The sequence below is a fragment of the Canis lupus genome, chromosome 1 (assembly GCF_048164855.1).
Source record: "Canis lupus baileyi chromosome 1, mCanLup2.hap1, whole genome shotgun sequence".
Taxonomy (NCBI): domain Eukaryota; kingdom Metazoa; phylum Chordata; class Mammalia; order Carnivora; family Canidae; genus Canis; species Canis lupus.
Window position 1 is genome coordinate 21,764,110 of NC_132838.1, and position 17,698 is coordinate 21,781,807.

Here is a 17,698-nt window from a genome sequence, read left to right on the forward strand (position 1 = left end):
AAAATTAAAAAAAAACAAAGTATCACAAATTGAGTGGCTTAAATAAGAGAAATTTATCGTCTTACCTTTTTTGAGGCTAGAAGTTTGTTTGAGATCAAGTTTTGGCAGGATCTGCTCCTTTTGAGGAAAAATCTATTTCATGCCCCTCTTCTAGCTTCTTAGTAGTTTGCTGGCAATCTTCGGTGTTCCTTGACTTGGCCTCACCCAGTCTCTGCTTCCATTCCCACATGGCACTCCGTGCGTCTGTGAGCAAATATCCCCTTTTAGTAAGGAGATCAGTCAAAATGGATTAAAGGCTCACCTTACATCAGTATGACTTTATCTTAACAGATTACATCTGCAACAACCCTAGTTCCAAATAAAATCACATTCTGAGGTACTGACTTCAACATACGAATCGAGGGAAGACAGAAATCAACCTATAACAATATTCTTCATCTTAAAATCTTGGCTGATACTTCCATTTTAATATTCTGTGAGTACTCTAGTACTATCTTTGTGAAGAAGTCATGGTGAGAATTATTCAATTACCATTCATAAACTGAGGCAAAGTACAGGTGAGTACTTAACTAAAGATCTATAAACTTATCATCATTTAAGTGTCCATAAAAAAGTAGTAGAATTGTTTCGGTCCTCACCCTGTTCCATTCCACTGCATGGTCAAAATCTCATATGAATCTAGGATTGAAAATAAGTTGGAAAATAAAGTCTCATCTCCTTCCTGACAGGTTGTAATATATGTCTCTAGGAAAACAATATATATAGTATTTATATATAATATGTATTATATACAATTTTTATATATGATATATAAATATTTACACTTATTTTATGAATATATAAATATAATTAATATAAATATTATAGACAATATACAAAGAAGCGGCAGCAATGTTCGGTAATGCTCTATGGTATCTTGAATACTGGAATAGTAGAGAACACCAATAACTTTGAAGTCACCAGGACTTAGCCTGAATTACAGTTCTGCTGTTACAAGCTATCTACATTTGGTACAGTACTTACTTCCTTTTATCCTTTTCACTTTATTTTTACATTATACTTTTACTTTACTATTTGCATTATAATGGGACATACTTATTCTAATGCATTTAAATAATACCAAAGCATTTAGAGCAAAATTCAAATCTTTCATAAATTTTCATGAATACTCCTAATAACTATGTTAATATTTTATGAATTTTATTCCAGGATGTTTTCTATATACAAATATAGAAGGTAAATGAAAAGACTCCCCTCTCCAAGTTTAATAAATCAATTTAATTATGCCAAATATATAACATAATGCAACCTGGTTTTTAACAACATGCAGAACGTTGCAGACTTTTTTATAACATAACATTTAATATAGACCTACTTTGTTCTTGGATTTTAAGTGGCTACATAATATTCAATAGTATGGAAAACTAGAACTTATTAAAGCATTCCCCTGCTGATATATCTCAGTTGTTTTCTAGTTTTCACTGTTACAAATAATGATACAATAAACGCTGTTGTACAAGTATTTATATATATATGTGTGACTATTTCTTTAAAATAGATTTCTATTAAGTTGAGTTGCAAGATCAAAGGATGTATGCATTTCCCATTTTTCACAGGTTCTATGAAATTGACCTCTATCAAGTTTGTATCAACAATGGTATCAATCTTTTCATATTCTGCAAAATATAACTGAAAAGGCATATTTCATTGTAATTTAAAGTTGTCTTTTTTAGAGAAACTGGCAATAGCAGTATCATATGGACATTAGCCAATTGTTATTTCTTCCAGTATAAATTGTCCATTTATATATTTCACCCACATTTCTGTCATTTATTTACCTTATTTTTATCATAATAACTCTTTTTTACATGGTTGTGCATTCTTTGTTTTTTCTTTCAGCATAATAGTTGAGAACAAGGATTCTGAATCAAACTAATGGAATAAAATCTTATTTCTGACACTTCTTAGTTATGTGTTTGTCTAGAAGTTCCTTAATCTCCCTGTGTGTATGTTCCTTCATATGTGAATGCTTGTATTAAGATATTGATACTAACCACAACCTAGGTTGTGAGGACTGAGAGAGAAGGAGTACAATTTAAACTGAACAGTGCGGGACACCTGCACCCTGATGTTTCTAGCAGCAATGTCCACAATAGCCAAACTGGAAGGAGCCTCGGTGTCCATCGAAAGATGAATGGATAAAGAAGATGTGGTTTATGTATACAATGGAATATTCCTCAGCCATGAGAAACGACAAATACCCATCATTTGCTTCAACGTGGATGGAACTGGAGGGTATCATGCTGAGTGAAATAAGTCAATCGGAGAAGGACAAACAGTGTATGTTCTCATTCATTTGGGGAATATAAATAATAGTGAAAGGGAATATAAGGGAAGGGAGAAGAAATGGGTAGGAAATATCAGAAAGGGAGACAGAACATGAGAGACTCCTAACTCTGGGAAACGAACTAGGGGTGGTGGAAGGGGAGGAGGGCGGGGGGTGGGGGAGTGTGGGTGACAGGCACTGAGGGGGACACTTGATGGGATGAGCACTGGGTGTTATTCTGTATGTTGGTAAATTGAACACCAATAAAAATTATTTTATTAAAAAAAATAAAAATAATAAACTGAACAGTGCCTGGCACAAAGCCATCACTCAATAAACAGTATTTTGTTTCAAAAGGCATGACTGATAGCCTTAAGCAACCTTAATTTCCTCACCTATAAAATGGGATAATACCTATATCCTACAATTATTGTGGAGATTATATAAGATAAAACAAGGGGCTTAGAACAGTAACAGACTCAACTCTCAGAATATAACTGCTCTTTTTATCATCTTACCTAAAATCATTATAGAACAAAAAATGTCACCACTTAATTTCTGGCTATATGCTAGAATTTCCAGCTGCTATTTAAATAATCATGAGGAAAAAAAATAATAATCATGAGAAGGGATCCCTGGGTGGCTCAGCGGTTTAGCACCACCTTCTGCCCAGGATGTGATCCTGGGGTACCGGGATCAAGTCCCACAGAGGGCTCCTGCATGGAGCCTGCTTCTCACTCTGCCTGTGTCTCTACCTCTCTCTCTGTCTCTCCTGAATAAAAAAATAGTTTTTAAAAATGAATGAATGAATGAATGAATGTGAGAATATCTCTTGAGTTCATCATATATGCCAGGGAACAGACTAACAACTGCCTCATGCGTATCATCCCATGTAGGTCTCAACACCTACAAGGCAGGTACTGGTGTTATCTCTATTTTATAGATGAAGACTCTAGGGTGTGTATATATATATAAGTGTAACACTTGTCCAAGTTCACATGTTGGTAAATGACAGAAATCAAAACCAGAAAATCTGACTCCAGGGTTTATGACCTTGGCCACGATATTATGCTGATCACCTGGCAGAGACAGAATCTATAAAATCTTTATCTTTGCTTTTTAGAATAATAGATGAAGTATTTGATTTAGTAATTTAAAAAGAGTAATACAACACATTACAGATTATTACGTTAAGATTTCTGTGGTCATTGGCAGTCTATCCAACATGGAAATATATTAACATCATTTCCAAGTTAAATTAATTTTTGGCCTCCTATAAAACTTTACATGGTTGTCAATTGTCTTTCCCATGAGACAAGTCCACTAATTAAAAAGGTGGGATATAGGAGGAAAAAGCACTAATTTTTTTAGTAAATAACATTTATTTAGAAATAAATGCTTAAAAGTAAATTCTGAGTTTGGTATTTTCAAAATAATCCACCTGCACGTAGAATCTGAGGAGTCTTATGCTGTGTTAAAGTGCCATCTGCAGTAAACACTGAAATATCTACACAAAATGTGTCTGCAGAATATTCCTCTCCATGTTTATTTCAACTGCAACTCCTTACATTAAGTCCCACTCCCATCAGCCATGGTCCATTTTTACTCCATGGTTGTTTCCCTTCATTATTAACAGCTTTTGGAATGCAGGGACTATTTTTGAAAGGAAATGAGCCAGTCAGACATATCTAGAGGCTTCACAGATGGCATTTTTTAGAATAGTTTTGTTTTCATTTTGCTATTGAAAAGTCCTTTTAGACCCCTTTGCAACATGCAATAATGCACTCACATTAACTGATACATGATGTGTGCTTCTGCTATTTTTCCTCTGCTTCACTTGGCAATTAAACACATGATTTCCCTGCAAATGACTATAATTTTTTGCTTCCATAATATTTATGTCAACTCCAAAGGAGCTGGGAGTTGGCATCCTGAAAACCTGACCATTTGAGGCAATGGCAGCAGCTTGTAATTTCATCTGTATCCACTAATTACTGGATGATCAGAACACCAGAAATAAAAAAATCATATGCTGAAAAACCATAATGTGTGCCCTCAGCTGGCTAAATCAGTAATTTGAAGCCATGTGCAAATGAGCACATAACTTTCTGAGTGATTTATTGCTGTTTTGGGAATACACACTGAGCTCTGAAAATATTTCATTTGACCTAAACTACAAACTTCAAGTTGACTGTGACTGGGAGCACCATGCACATCTCACCCAGAGGGCTGCAGAAGCAAGCCCTTCTGTGTCAAAAGGGACGTTCTAAAAAAAAAAAAAAAAAAAAAAAAAAAAGGACACTGTGCAGAACCGTCACTGAAATGGTCTGAACAGGGTAGCATTCAGTTGAAGACAGAATCCATACACCGCAACGTCTGCGGTGATCTTGATTTCTGCCCTTGGGCATCAGGGAAAGAATATAATATGGGGTTTAAGCTTTTGTCGCATCCCCCAGCTCCTTCTCTTCTAAGTTCACAGGAGCCTTCAACAGTAGCCTCACCCAGTTGCCTCGTGTTGTAGAAGACAATTAATATAAAAGAGGTAAAATGATTTTCTCTAAGTTACACATATAAGTAAAAGTAGCAGAGCCCAGCTAGAGTCATCTCTACCTTACTACACTGGGTTCACGGTTGTGTCCAGGGTTGTCTCCTTGCCACCCGGGGAGGACTTGGCTGGCTCCCACGTGCGGTGGCTGCCCTGGCCAACAGACGGACCCCAAGCTGTGGCCTAACAGAGCTCTTCCCTGCTGCACATCTCGCCCCACGTCCCTAGGTTTCATTGACTTGGCAAATATCCAGTAGCTACTGACTGTTCTACTACATAGACATACATTGAGACTTACACTCTTTAGGCCCTGGAGATATAAATAGCACACAGTCAGTTATTGTTATTTGCAGTAGTTATGTTCTATAAAGTAACTGCAAACATTGAATTAGCAAAGACTGAACCATTGCTCCTAGAAGAAATAAAGGATTAGGTTTCTGCAAGCTTTTAATCACAATATTTTCATCAAAAGGCCAATACATAACCTTGTTTTATATGTGCTTCTGCTTAAAGATGTCTTACATAATATGTATCACTGATTTATTAACATTGAATTTATGGCCAACAGCTCTGTAATTCAGGTCTAAACAAACCTTATCTAACATATATCTTCTCTCTGAGGCATATCACAGCTCCCTTGAGCTTAAGAACACAAGATAGCACTTGAGCCTGTACTCAGGGACCATTTTAAACCATGTAATCACCAACAAGGCTCTATGGGACCTGGTCCACCCTCTACTATAAATTCTTTGCTATCAGTTCCTACACCTTTTCACAGTCTCTCACTCAACTCCATCCACACTGGCCTCCTTGATGCTCTGATGTCTTGCCAATCAGATTCCCCTCTCAGGGATGTTGCACTCACTATTCCACTATTTGGCATCTTTTTCCACTAGATATTACTTATTATACTTCTATATACTTATTACTTTCCCACTTCCTTCACATCTTTATTCGAAGGTCAATTTCTCAAAGTTGTCTTCTTTAAAACTAAACACATGGGGCACCTGGGTGGCTCAGTCAGTGAAGTGGCTGCCTTTGGCTCAGGTCATGATCTCATGGGTCCTGGGATGAGCCCTGTGTGAAGCACTGCATATGACTCCCTGCTCAGCAAAGGGTCCGCTTCTGCCTCTGTCTCCCCACCCCGCATGCTCTAATTAATAAATAAAATCTGTAAAAAATAAAAAGTAAAAAAAAGTAAACATACAAACACAGTCATCTGCTTATATGCTTTATTTTTCCCTAAAGTAATTACCACCATCCAAAATAATATATATCTTAGCTACTTGTCTCAGTAAAATTATCCAAAACTTGGAAATAGCTAAATATTTGGGTGTTCTTTTAATGCAGTGCTGAGATTTACTTCTCTGCTGTATAGGTTATTTAAAAATTTTTGTAGAAGCAGAGGTCAACTTAAAAGATCTTTATCTGGTCTGGTAAAGATGCAAATAACATCCAGTAGATGTCTGGTGGAACACCTAAAATCAAAGTTTATGGTTTACATCCCCCTTGGTGATTAACCAGTTTTCGTATCTAACCCAGCAACCTTGTTCTAACATTGGATATAAATACCTAACTTCTTGAATGATCCTTAAAGTTTTTTTAACATCTTACTTGTTCCATTAATTAATGAGCTGAATACAATCTTTGCCACATGTCTATTTTATATATGGCCCTCTTGAAAATCGTACTTTTAACTATTTATTATTTGTCTTCACATGGAATATAAGCTAAATGAGGAAAATAATTTTTGTCTGTGTTATCAATGCCTACCACCATACTTGGCATATTATGTGCACAAAATCCTGTAAACTAAAAATTTTACTTTCAGGAATTCTAAAGAATCTTGAATCTCTCTATTCCTTCTGTTGACTTTAAAACATGATCTCATAAATCTCTGCTCTTCCCTTTTATTTCTTTTTCTTAGAAAAGGGTTTGAGAGAGCACACACAGGGAGAGGCTTTAAATCTATTTATGTTATGAGCCTTCCTTCTAGACACATATTTGTGGTCAGACATGGTACTTAAATGGAATATCTAGTGGAAGAGAAAATTAGTCCCTAAAAAAGAAAAAAAACTAAAAAATTGTGCTTATTGCATATATGAGCAGATAAATCACTTCAAACCAAATCTTTCACCATTGACTGGCAAAGAGAAATCATCTTATGGTTTCCAACTATTTGTTAACTCAAGGAATTTTGACAGGAACTCTATCCAAGTCATTTGTGACCAAAGTTTTCTCTTCTCCAACTAGGGGGGAGATAAAAGAAAAAAAAAAGTAAGAAAACCTAAAGGACAGGAAGAAAGAATGTTTGGTACCTTTTTTTCTAAGCAATTTACCTAGATCTCTGCTTTGGCAGCTTAGTTAATGCCTTCTGGAAAAAAGGAATAGGAAGAATGGATGTGCAGAGAGGAAATGGATTCCAAAATCCATTGAGACAAGGACTTGAACTTTTAAATCATACTAGGAAGGGCCTTGGGGTGCATTCTCCAATAGATATATAATGTGAACCACAAATGTGAAGCATATATCTAACTTTAAATTTTCCAGAAGCCCCATTCAAAAATAAAAAAGTAAATTTTCGTAGATTTTACTTAATTCAACAAACCCAAATATATTTCGATATGTAGTCAATTTTTAAAAATCACTAATGAAATATATTTGCATTCCTCATTTTCATACTAAATCTTCAAAATATGGTGTGTATTTTAGATTTACTACACATTACAATTCAGACTAGCCACATATCAAGTGTTTAGGAGCCTTGCATAGCCTTGCATAGCTACCATCCTGGATCATGAAGGAGGCTAGTCAATTTACATAGCTCTGAATTAGACATTTATATCTACCCTTTTGTAATCTAGTATTATTGCCAACAATTTTATTATCCTTATATGGCTAGGTGAAGAGAGATAACCAAAATTTATCAAAACACCATCAGAGTTAATGAGGAACATTGATTTTCTTTTTTCATTTTGACTCCCACAAAAAATAAGACCTCAGGCCATACCTTTAATAAAAAATGCAGCCTGGAACCATGTGAAGGTTAGATCTTAACATCATATATTATGCTTTGTATATTTATACTTCTTTATTTGGCTGCTTCTACTTCTATTAGAATCTATACAAGCTAAAAGTTATTTCATGGGTCTCCAAACTGCTCTTTTCCTAATACCCTCATTTTAACCTAATGGCCATAATTGTTTCTAATAATAAACATAATTAGCCTTCACATTTATATTGGTTTTTCACACATATTATCTAGTTTGAGCTTCAGAGCAATCTCATGAGGTAAACCCAATTTAGGGGGAGGAGATTGTGATTCCCACAAGGTTCAGGGATTTATCAAGGTCATACAGCTTATAAGTGGGGGGAAAACTTGGTTCATGGAAATGTGTAAACAAAGATCTTCCTGAAGTGAATTTCAGATATTCTTAGTGTCGGTTTTACTTTTTTTAGAGAAGTGACTTACAACATTATCAATAAGTAAGTGTGAGAAATAGGCTGCATTTTCCCATGAAATTTTCCTGGGTTTAAATAGTTTTATATGCCTACCAAACAAATCCGCCTTTTAAGCCTCTTTCCCCGCAAACTGTCAAAGATCAAGAGTAAGCAACCCCTGGGTTATTGTCTGAGACATAGTAAACACAACATATTTTGATGAATGAATAAATGAATACACAAATTTGTTTCCAGTCTTTTCAAATATCTTTATGTTGAGGCAATGAAAAAGGAACACGCTATAGAAATTAGTTGCCTCATTTTACTGAAGAGGAAACTTACACGTAAAAAAATTACCTTGGGTCAACACTGGCCAGTAGAAATATAATCCAAGTCACATATGTATTCTTAGATTTTCTAGTAGCCATATTTTTTTATAAAGGTAAAAAAAAAAACCCCACAGTGAAGTGAACTTATTTATTTAATCAAATATATATATTCAAAGCATTATCATTTTGTAAATACTTTTAAAATTTATTAATGAGATAATTTATATTCTTCCCATAGGAAGTCTTGGACATTTGGTGTGCATTATACCACCAGTTCAGACTAGCTACATTTCAAGTGCTCAAAAGCTGTATGTGGCTAGCGGCTACTGCAATGGAGAGCAGTCTTGGGGTGCAGCACAGATAGGACTTCAGCGCTCTACTCTTCGGATTCCTCACCATCCCACAAATATTTATTTATTAAGCATTTACCATATATATGGTTCTGTAGATAAAATTTAGGGGCAAAAATCAAATAAGGCTCTCAAACTGTTAGATATTTGAGGTATACTAAATTGAAAGACTGACTCTACAACTGGACCATGGCCAGACCATATGTGGCAACAGAACTTGGACCTACAACTTCCAGCAGCAACTAGCTGGGAAGACAAACCACAACTGGCCTAGAACAGTCAGGTGTTAGTCAATGACTAACAGCTTTCCTAATTTTTGTTCCCTCTTCCAACTTAGGACCAACAAGAGAAAACCAAATATGCTCCCCAAACCAACTACATAAGATGACCTGCTTCTTGTTGGTCCACCTCCAGCTTCCCCAAGCCATCAGCCTCCAATCAGGGCATAACTAAAGCCTTCCCTTTTGTCCACCGTGAAGCTTTCCCACTAATCTGCAGCCTCCGAGTCTATGTCAAACAAGTAATGATGGCTGACACTCCTGCCATAGCGAGTTCTGAAAAATGTTTAGTAACAGTTATTGAACACCAGAAAGGAAATCAGCACCTCAAAGATATATGCTTTCATGTTTACTGAAGCATAATTCACCACAGCCAAGATACAGGAACAACCTCGGTGTCTATCAGTGGATGAATGGATAAAGAAAATGTGGTATATACATTCAATGGAATATTATTCAACAAAAATTAAGGTGAAAATCATGACATCTGTGACAACATAGATGAACCTTGGGAATATTAAGCCAAGTGAAGTAAGCCAGACACAGAAAGAAAAATGCTGCATAATCTCACTTAGATGTGGAAACTTAAAAAGTCAAATTCACAGAAGCAGGGAGGTAGGGGAAATAAAGAGATGTTTGCCAAAGGATACAAAGTTGTAGCCATACAGGATAAAGAAGTTCTAGAGATCTAATGTACAGTATTGGTAACTACAGTTAATAATAATGTATTGTATACTGGAAATTTGCTAAGAAATCTTAGGTGCTCTCCTTACGCAAGAAAAAAAATGGTAATTATGTTGAGAAGATGGATATGTTAGTTTGACTACAGTAATCAATATATCTATATAAAAACACATTACAGTTATATATGTACAATTTTTTTCTTTAAAGATTTTATTTATTTATTCATGAGACACATACAGAGAGAGGGGCAGAGACAGAGGCAGAGGAGGAAGCAGGCACCATGCAAGGAGACCGATGCAGGACTCGATTCTGGGAATCCGGGACCACGCCCTGAGCCTAAGGCAGATGCTCAACCACTGAACCACCCAAGAATCTCTACAATTTTTATTTTGAAAAATCAAAGTTTTTAAATAAAACATGCACTATGACAGTGTATAATGAGACCTCAATGTTTTAATTTTCCTAAGGCAAGTGCCATTTCTTCCCAAGACAAGGCTTTATTCTACTACTTATTTGAACTTCAATAAATGCTTGGCAAAATGAAAAATACTATTTTCCAAATAGATTTGAGCTTTGAAGATCAGACATGTTTCCTTATCTCTTTATCCCTTTTTGCTTATTTTTCATTGTACTTCTCTTAACACTCCTGAATGGTTTCTAGCACTCCTTCACTAAGAAATAAAAGGAAGGAAGCAAAATGTTTCCCATTAAATAACTATGGCTCACTCAAAGGTGGTTTAAATCATTGTTTTCTAATTTTATGTTTATTAGTAGTTCTCATTTTATTCAGGCAAAGAACTGTGCAAAGATTTGACTGTATTAAACCTGAAATAATTTTCAATCCTTTTGAATTTCAAATAGTTCAAAAACCAGAAGTCTTTTCTTCTCTTCATTTGGGTACTCACTAATATTTCACTAAAGTCATTTTTAAATCTTAGGAAACTACATTGTTTCATATTTTAATTTTACCCTTGAGTTTTGTGTTTTTCAGTGGTTCTTTCACATTTAATGTACTTTTATTTATTTGGATTTGCTTTGTCTAAGAAAAATTGAGACAACTGGAATTTTAAAAACTGAGACAACTGGAAGTATTTGTCAAATAATGGTAAAATAAAGTATGAAGTGCTCTGAGATTCAAAGCCTATAACTAGTTGCATGCAACTTAATTTATCTTAATAGGTTAAGCAAGGTACTTGAAAAATTCCTTCAAAAAATTTTAGTTATTAACAATATATATGCTCGTTATTTTTTTTGTTGTTGCTAATATCCTTGGAATTCCCATATCTAAATGGTCATAAAACCTAGGCTAATTCAATAAAAAAGCATATCTACTGACCTCACTTAATGATACAAAGTTTACCTTTCAAGACTATTATTTAAGTAGTTAAGAAAGTTTTAGTTGCATATTTTATGAAATCCTAATGTGTATATTATAAAATAATATATTAATATTCTAATAATGTATATTTATAAAAATAAAGCTCTGAGAAATAAAAACCTTTGAATTCTTCAAAATAAAATAACATCAAACATGAAGATGCCATTATTCTCAGAAAGGACTCTAAATTCCAGAATAATTGAAATAGACAGTGATTGTCCAAAGCCTGTTGTCCACTGACAGATGTCCACAAGAAAACCCAAAGACAGTATTACTGTCCACATAGCCAAGAAAGACAAAAGCATTTCAGGAATGAGGTCATGGTCAACAATATCAAATGTCGCAGGAAGTGACTACTGAAAAGTGTCAAATGAAAGGTTGTGATGACTCTAACAGAGTGATGTTAATTATTTGGCAGAGCAAAGCTAGAATGCCATGGGCTGGGCTAGTTACAGAAAGTAGACATATAGTATAAAATTATATATTCTGGAAGTTTGTGAAAGAAGTGTGTGAAAAGGGTGATTGCTAGGAAGACACTCACAGGGTCAAAGGAGATTTTTGAGGGATTTCTGTTTATAACTTTCTTTAATGTGGAAAAGACCTGAGAAAATGAATGTATACAGTGAGGGGAAGAGACATCTGAGAAAGAGAGAAAAAAAGGGGGAGTTTGAACTGGAGGTTAAAGATCTAGGCAACTTTAGATACAGTAAGTGTGTGTGGAATACGTCACAATGTCGATCACAAGATGAGGCTGGGTTAGTTAGTCTTCCATGAGCAACAATGTCTGAATTACTACTTATCTGTCAAGAAAGCCATGAACTTTAATGAGATAGAGACTACCAGCTCAGAAAGCACAGTCTAATAATAATAATAATAATAATAATAATAATAATAATAATAATATCATCATCATTGCTTAGATGTGTCCAAATCCCCAAGAGGCTTTTCTTCCAGATTTTTAATTGACACTCCCTAAATACATAATAATTACAAAGGCAAAAATACTAAGTTTATGGTAAAGAATCCTGGCAGACACTGCTTTAGTCAACTAAGGTTAACATCAGCAGATACCAGTTTAAAAAAAAAAATCAATGTACACCCAGATGTGATACACTGAGAATGTCATTTCTGAGTTAGCCTTCCTGATAATGCATAACCTCAATCTAATCATGTGTAAACAAATTCAAGTTGAGAACATTCCACAAAACAATTGACCAGTATTCCTCCAAAATATAAAGGTTATGAGAGACAAGGAAAGACTGAGGGACTATCACAGACTACGGCAACATAACAAGTGAAGACAATGGAGAATCCCAGATTGGATTTTGGAACAAAGAAGTTAGAAAAACTGGTGAAATCACATAAAGTTCTGTTCTTTAATCAATGGGATTGTGCCAATGTTAATTTCTTAGTTTAAATAAATGTTCTATGGTTAGATATTATATAAGCAAATCTAGTTAAAAGGCATGTGGGGGAACGCTCCTTTTTGCAACTCTACTCTAAATCTAAAATTTCTTTTAAAAAAAACAACACAGCAAGTAAAGTCCTCACTGTTCCCTCTGCAATTCTATTCCTTTCTCTTTCCCCCAAAACTTTCAAGGTAAAATTCAACATTCTTAATTTTGTCCACAAAAAGCTCATTTTATCCTGCACCAACTTCATCTCTATCTTCCTTCCCACCATTTTCCAACACTTTCTGATCCAGACAAAGACACTAAATACAAAAATATTTCCCAAATATTTCAATGTGTATCACATCTCTGCATATTCACTCATACAGTTCCTTCTGCAGAAAATGCCCTTTGATGCCTATATCTATTAAATATGTATTAAATTTTCAAATGACCTGGGACACCTGAGTGGCTCAGTGGTTGAGCATCTGCCTTTGGCTCAGGGCGTGATCCTGGGGTCCAGAGATCGAGTCCCACATCGAGCTCCCTGCTTCTCCCTCTACCTATGTCTCTGCCTCTCTCTGTGTCTCAAATAAATAAATAAATAAATAAATAAAGTCTTTTAAAAAAATTTCAAATGGCCCAAGTGCCTTCCTGGAGTTTCCTATCTCACTAGAGATTTCCTTATCCTGTGTTACCAACTCTCTGTTCATTCTGATATCGTAACACTTATCACACTGTATATTAAACTATAATTATGCATTTATTTATCTTCTCTACTAATCAGCTTCCTCAGAGTTAGAATCATGTTTGACCTAAGTATACATATCTAACAAGCAGAAAATCTTTAAAAGGGTACTTAATAAATGCTTGATGAAATTAATGAATGAATGAATGGTCCAGCCAACCAACTAGATGGCATTTGAGTATCTGAAACTAAGTAACCATATTTGTAAGTACCATATTTGTATAGCCCCCTGTTTATGTTTGATCAAAGTGACAGGGCAATTTTAATCTCTTTTCAAACCATGAGTTACACTATGAAATTGAAGTAAACATCAAGGATTTACACAGTCCAACTGGAGAGCAACAGAGGTTGAAACACTAGAAAAATATTTCCAAAAACATAAGGCAGACAAAGGATTGATAAGATATAAAGACTTATTCTGGGGTTTCGTAGAGTGCAGGGACTGGCACATAGGGGGCATTGGTGTGACTATAAATAGTACAAACTGGAAAACCACCTGAAATAATATATCAAATTTTTTTTAATGTGCATAATCTTTAACCCAGCAATTAATATGTATTAACACATTGCTCAAGAATAACCACTAGCTGTAACATAGACATGTTTCATGTTGACAAGTTTCTGGAGCAACAATATGACAGGATGGTGCAAGAGCTGAGATTTTGTATGACTTCATCTTTGTTTTGTACCAGTGCAGAAAACAAAGACCAGGATGCTGTATCATGTGAAACTAAGTGTTCCCTTCATGTCTACTGAACTAAAGTCAAAACTAATTGGGAGTTACCCCTGGGTGGCTTAGTGCTTTAGCGCCTGCCTTTGGCAGGGCGTGACCCTGGAGACCTGGGATCGAGTCCCACATCTGGCTCCCTGCATGGAGCCTGCTTCTCTCTCTGCCTATGTGTCTGCCTCTGTCTCTCTCATGAATAAGTAAATAAAATCTTTTAAAAAAAAAAACTCTTTTTAATCTATCACTTTTAAATTTCAAAATTCTACACATGTTGAAAGGTCCTAGATTTTTTCAAGATCTTTCTCCTAACTAAAAAAGTAGGTGTTTAATTCCTATCCTTTTGGTCCCAGAAACACTGTAACTGTAAAACACTCTAATGACTTTTGCTATCTGGGTGATGTTCTTCCAATACATATTTTACATGTCTATGATACATTTCACAATGCACATATTTAAAATATTTTTCAGGGCAGCCCTGGTGGCTCACTGGTTTAGCGCCGCCTTCAGCCCAGGGTGTGATCCTGGAGACCTGGGATCAAATCTCACATCAGACTCCTTACATGGAGCCTGCTTCTCCCTCTGTCTGTGTCTGTTCCTTCCTCCCCACCCCCCACCTCTGTCTTTCATAAATAAATAAAATCTTTAAAAGATTTTTTTTATATTTTTCATTTATATGCCTTTTCTTCTTGTTCTCTTTCTCATTTCCAGTCTGTTCCTTCTATCATGATAAATAGAACTGAGTATTCAAGAGAGGATTTTCTCTTTGAAAAAAAAAAAACTAAGAAATCATGTCCTGTCTGGCAAATTTTCAAAAGTAAGAAACACAGAAGGCAGTGACTTCATCTCTAGATAATTACCTTAATTACTCAAAGGGTATAAATTTGAATACATGCTTTAAATCTATTATTGAGATTGTTAAACCCTGTGCCTCTGACCCAAGTGACACACACATATATCATTCAATCAACACCTAATGAAAGAAAGTTCCAGGCAACCCATCCATATTTAAGACCAATATCTTGACTTCTCTCATCTCATTTCTGCTTTATGATTTTTCTTGTAGATATAGACTCGGGAAAATTCCCCATACTTGCCCCTACCACCATCCCACCCCTTACTGATGACCAATTTGCCATAGTTTTGATCCTGGATGACTTCTTCAGATACGGTTCCTCCTTGTCTTTTGACCCTATCCTCTTCTGGCTTTTGCAGATGACTAGCCTTCAAAATGCTGCCCAAGTCCCTGTTCTGTAACCCACAATCACCTATGTGACACTGACAGGAGTAGCATGCTGACTTGCCTGGCTTCTCTTGATAAAAGACCATAAACATTCAAACTTTAAAATTTGAAGAAAAAAAAATGTTCGAACTAGCACAAAAGATCACCTTAACATTTGGTAGAGTCGGAATACAAGGATATATATAGAACAAAACCTCCCTCCCATATGGTCATCTTTGTATCAAATGAGTATGAACATTAAAAAAAAAATGGACATTGTTTCTGTGGGGAGGGGTATCTGCTGCCATTTACACTGATCCCACATAAAGAGACCCCGTCTCAAAATAAGAATGCTATTGTCTGAGTTTTGCTAGGGCAACCAGTTAGCCTACTGCATTTATCTTTAAGAAGTACCTGTTAGCATCTTTTCCTACCAGAACATGCCCATTTACCCTAAACAGGAGACACACAAATAAATGTATGTCAATGTTCCAATGGTGGACAACAAAGGCAGGTCATGGCCAACGTGAAAAAAAATTAAAGATGCATGCCCTTCTGATGATTATGAAAGGGGTGTCTCCTTTATTAATAGTAATTAAAATACTAATTCACATTTGTGGATTGCTTACCACCTGCCAGAGCTTTTGCTAACTTAGAGCCTTACAAGCATTGTCCCATTTAGTCTTCACCATGACCTGTAAGATAGGAGCAATGATTATCTTTATTTTGCTTAAGAAGAAACAGCAGCTCTTTAAAAGATTTATTTATTTGAGAAAAAGAGAGACCATGGGGAAAGGGGCAAAAGGGAGGGGGGGAAGAGAAAGAATGTTAAGCAGGTTCTACACCCAGAATGGAGCCCAACGTGGCACTCATTCTCATGACCCTGAGATCGTGACTTGAAAAGAAATCAAGACTCAGATGCGTAACCAAGTGAGCTACCCAGGTGCCCTAAGAAGCTTAGACGAGCTGATACACATTCCAAGTCACAAAACATATGAGATAAATTTTCAATGATGGAGGAAGGAATAATAGGTCCCAAAGTTCCATTAAGAAGCTATCTTCTCTTTTGGATAAGAAAACAGATACATGAACCCAGTCATAGGAGTATAAATATTAATTTAAAAAGTCAAAAAGGAAATTATAGAAATTTCTGCATTGACCAATTCCACTGTCTTTAAATATCCTAGAGGAGGTTACTCTCCAAGAACTTCTACCTATATTCCTCCTCCTGTAGAATTTATAGATTTCTTCTCATGAAGAAGATGATAAGAAATCATTCCTCAGTGTCTATAGCTCTTTGTGAAGAAAGAGATTTTCTTATTTCAATCTTTCAAATTTCACTGCCATTTCAGTTTTCTAATATTTTTCTCTCTCTCAAAATTAGCTTAAATGTACATACCCGGAGACATTACCAAAAAAATAACAAGGGGATTATAGAGAAGGAAAATGACCTGATTTCATTAAATGACCCAAATTTGACAAACTCAGATTTTTTGAACCACCATATTTGACAACAGGACTATAGGGACTTCAGAGTTAATCAAAAACTTTCCTGTGATAAAGCTACCCACATGCTCAAAAAGACTGATGCAGGGGAAGGAAAGATGGGCTACACCACAGGAGCACTTACAACGTAAGTGGGCTTGCAACTAATAATGCAAATAGTTTTCATATAAAACTTGTATGTGCTAAAATACAAATGAATTCCTGTGCACAGGAAAACATCATGGATAAGTATAGGACAGAGTAATAAAGGAGCACTAGAAGACTCAGCAAGGGATCCAGAAATCAGTTTTTGATTTTCAGAATGCCCACATCATGATAACTCATCTCCATCACGGCTCTAAGTACCTCCCAGAACTCAGGAAAGTATCTTCTTAGATGATTTCAGATTAGGAACGTTGTGGTAGGGATCCCTGGGTGGCTCAGCAGTTTGGTGCCTGCCTTTGGCCCAGGGTGTGATCCTGGGGTCCTGGGATCGAGTCCCGCATCAGGCTTCCTGCATGGAGCCTGCTTCTCCCTCTGCCTGTGTCTCTGCCTCTCTCTCTCTCTCTCTCTCTCTCTCTCTCTGTGTGTCTCTCATGAATAAATAAATAAAATCTTTAAAAAAAAAAGATTTATTTATTTATTTATTTATTTGGGATGGGGGCAAAGGAAGAGGGACAAATAGACTCCATCTGTTTTTCTTTTGTTAATACGCCTTTCTTTCACCAGCCTGATTTACAGGGCCTCAGCTGGAGAACTTAAAATGGGTAGAGGAAGAGATTCTCTCTTCTTTCAGT

At 35.8% G+C, this 17,698-nt stretch overlaps 1 protein-coding gene across 1 annotated transcript in view; it reads right to left on the reverse strand.

Moving 5' to 3' along the window:
- The window catches only part of LOC140631518 (uncharacterized), a 107,249-nt gene that overhangs the window by 17,655 nt on the left and 71,896 nt on the right, over window positions 1-17,698 (reverse strand). Inside the window, exon 18 of the mRNA XM_072822859.1 lies at window positions 66-243. The gene's annotated coding sequence lies outside the window, so the exon portion shown is untranslated. The remainder of the gene's footprint in view (window positions 1-65; window positions 244-17,698) is intronic.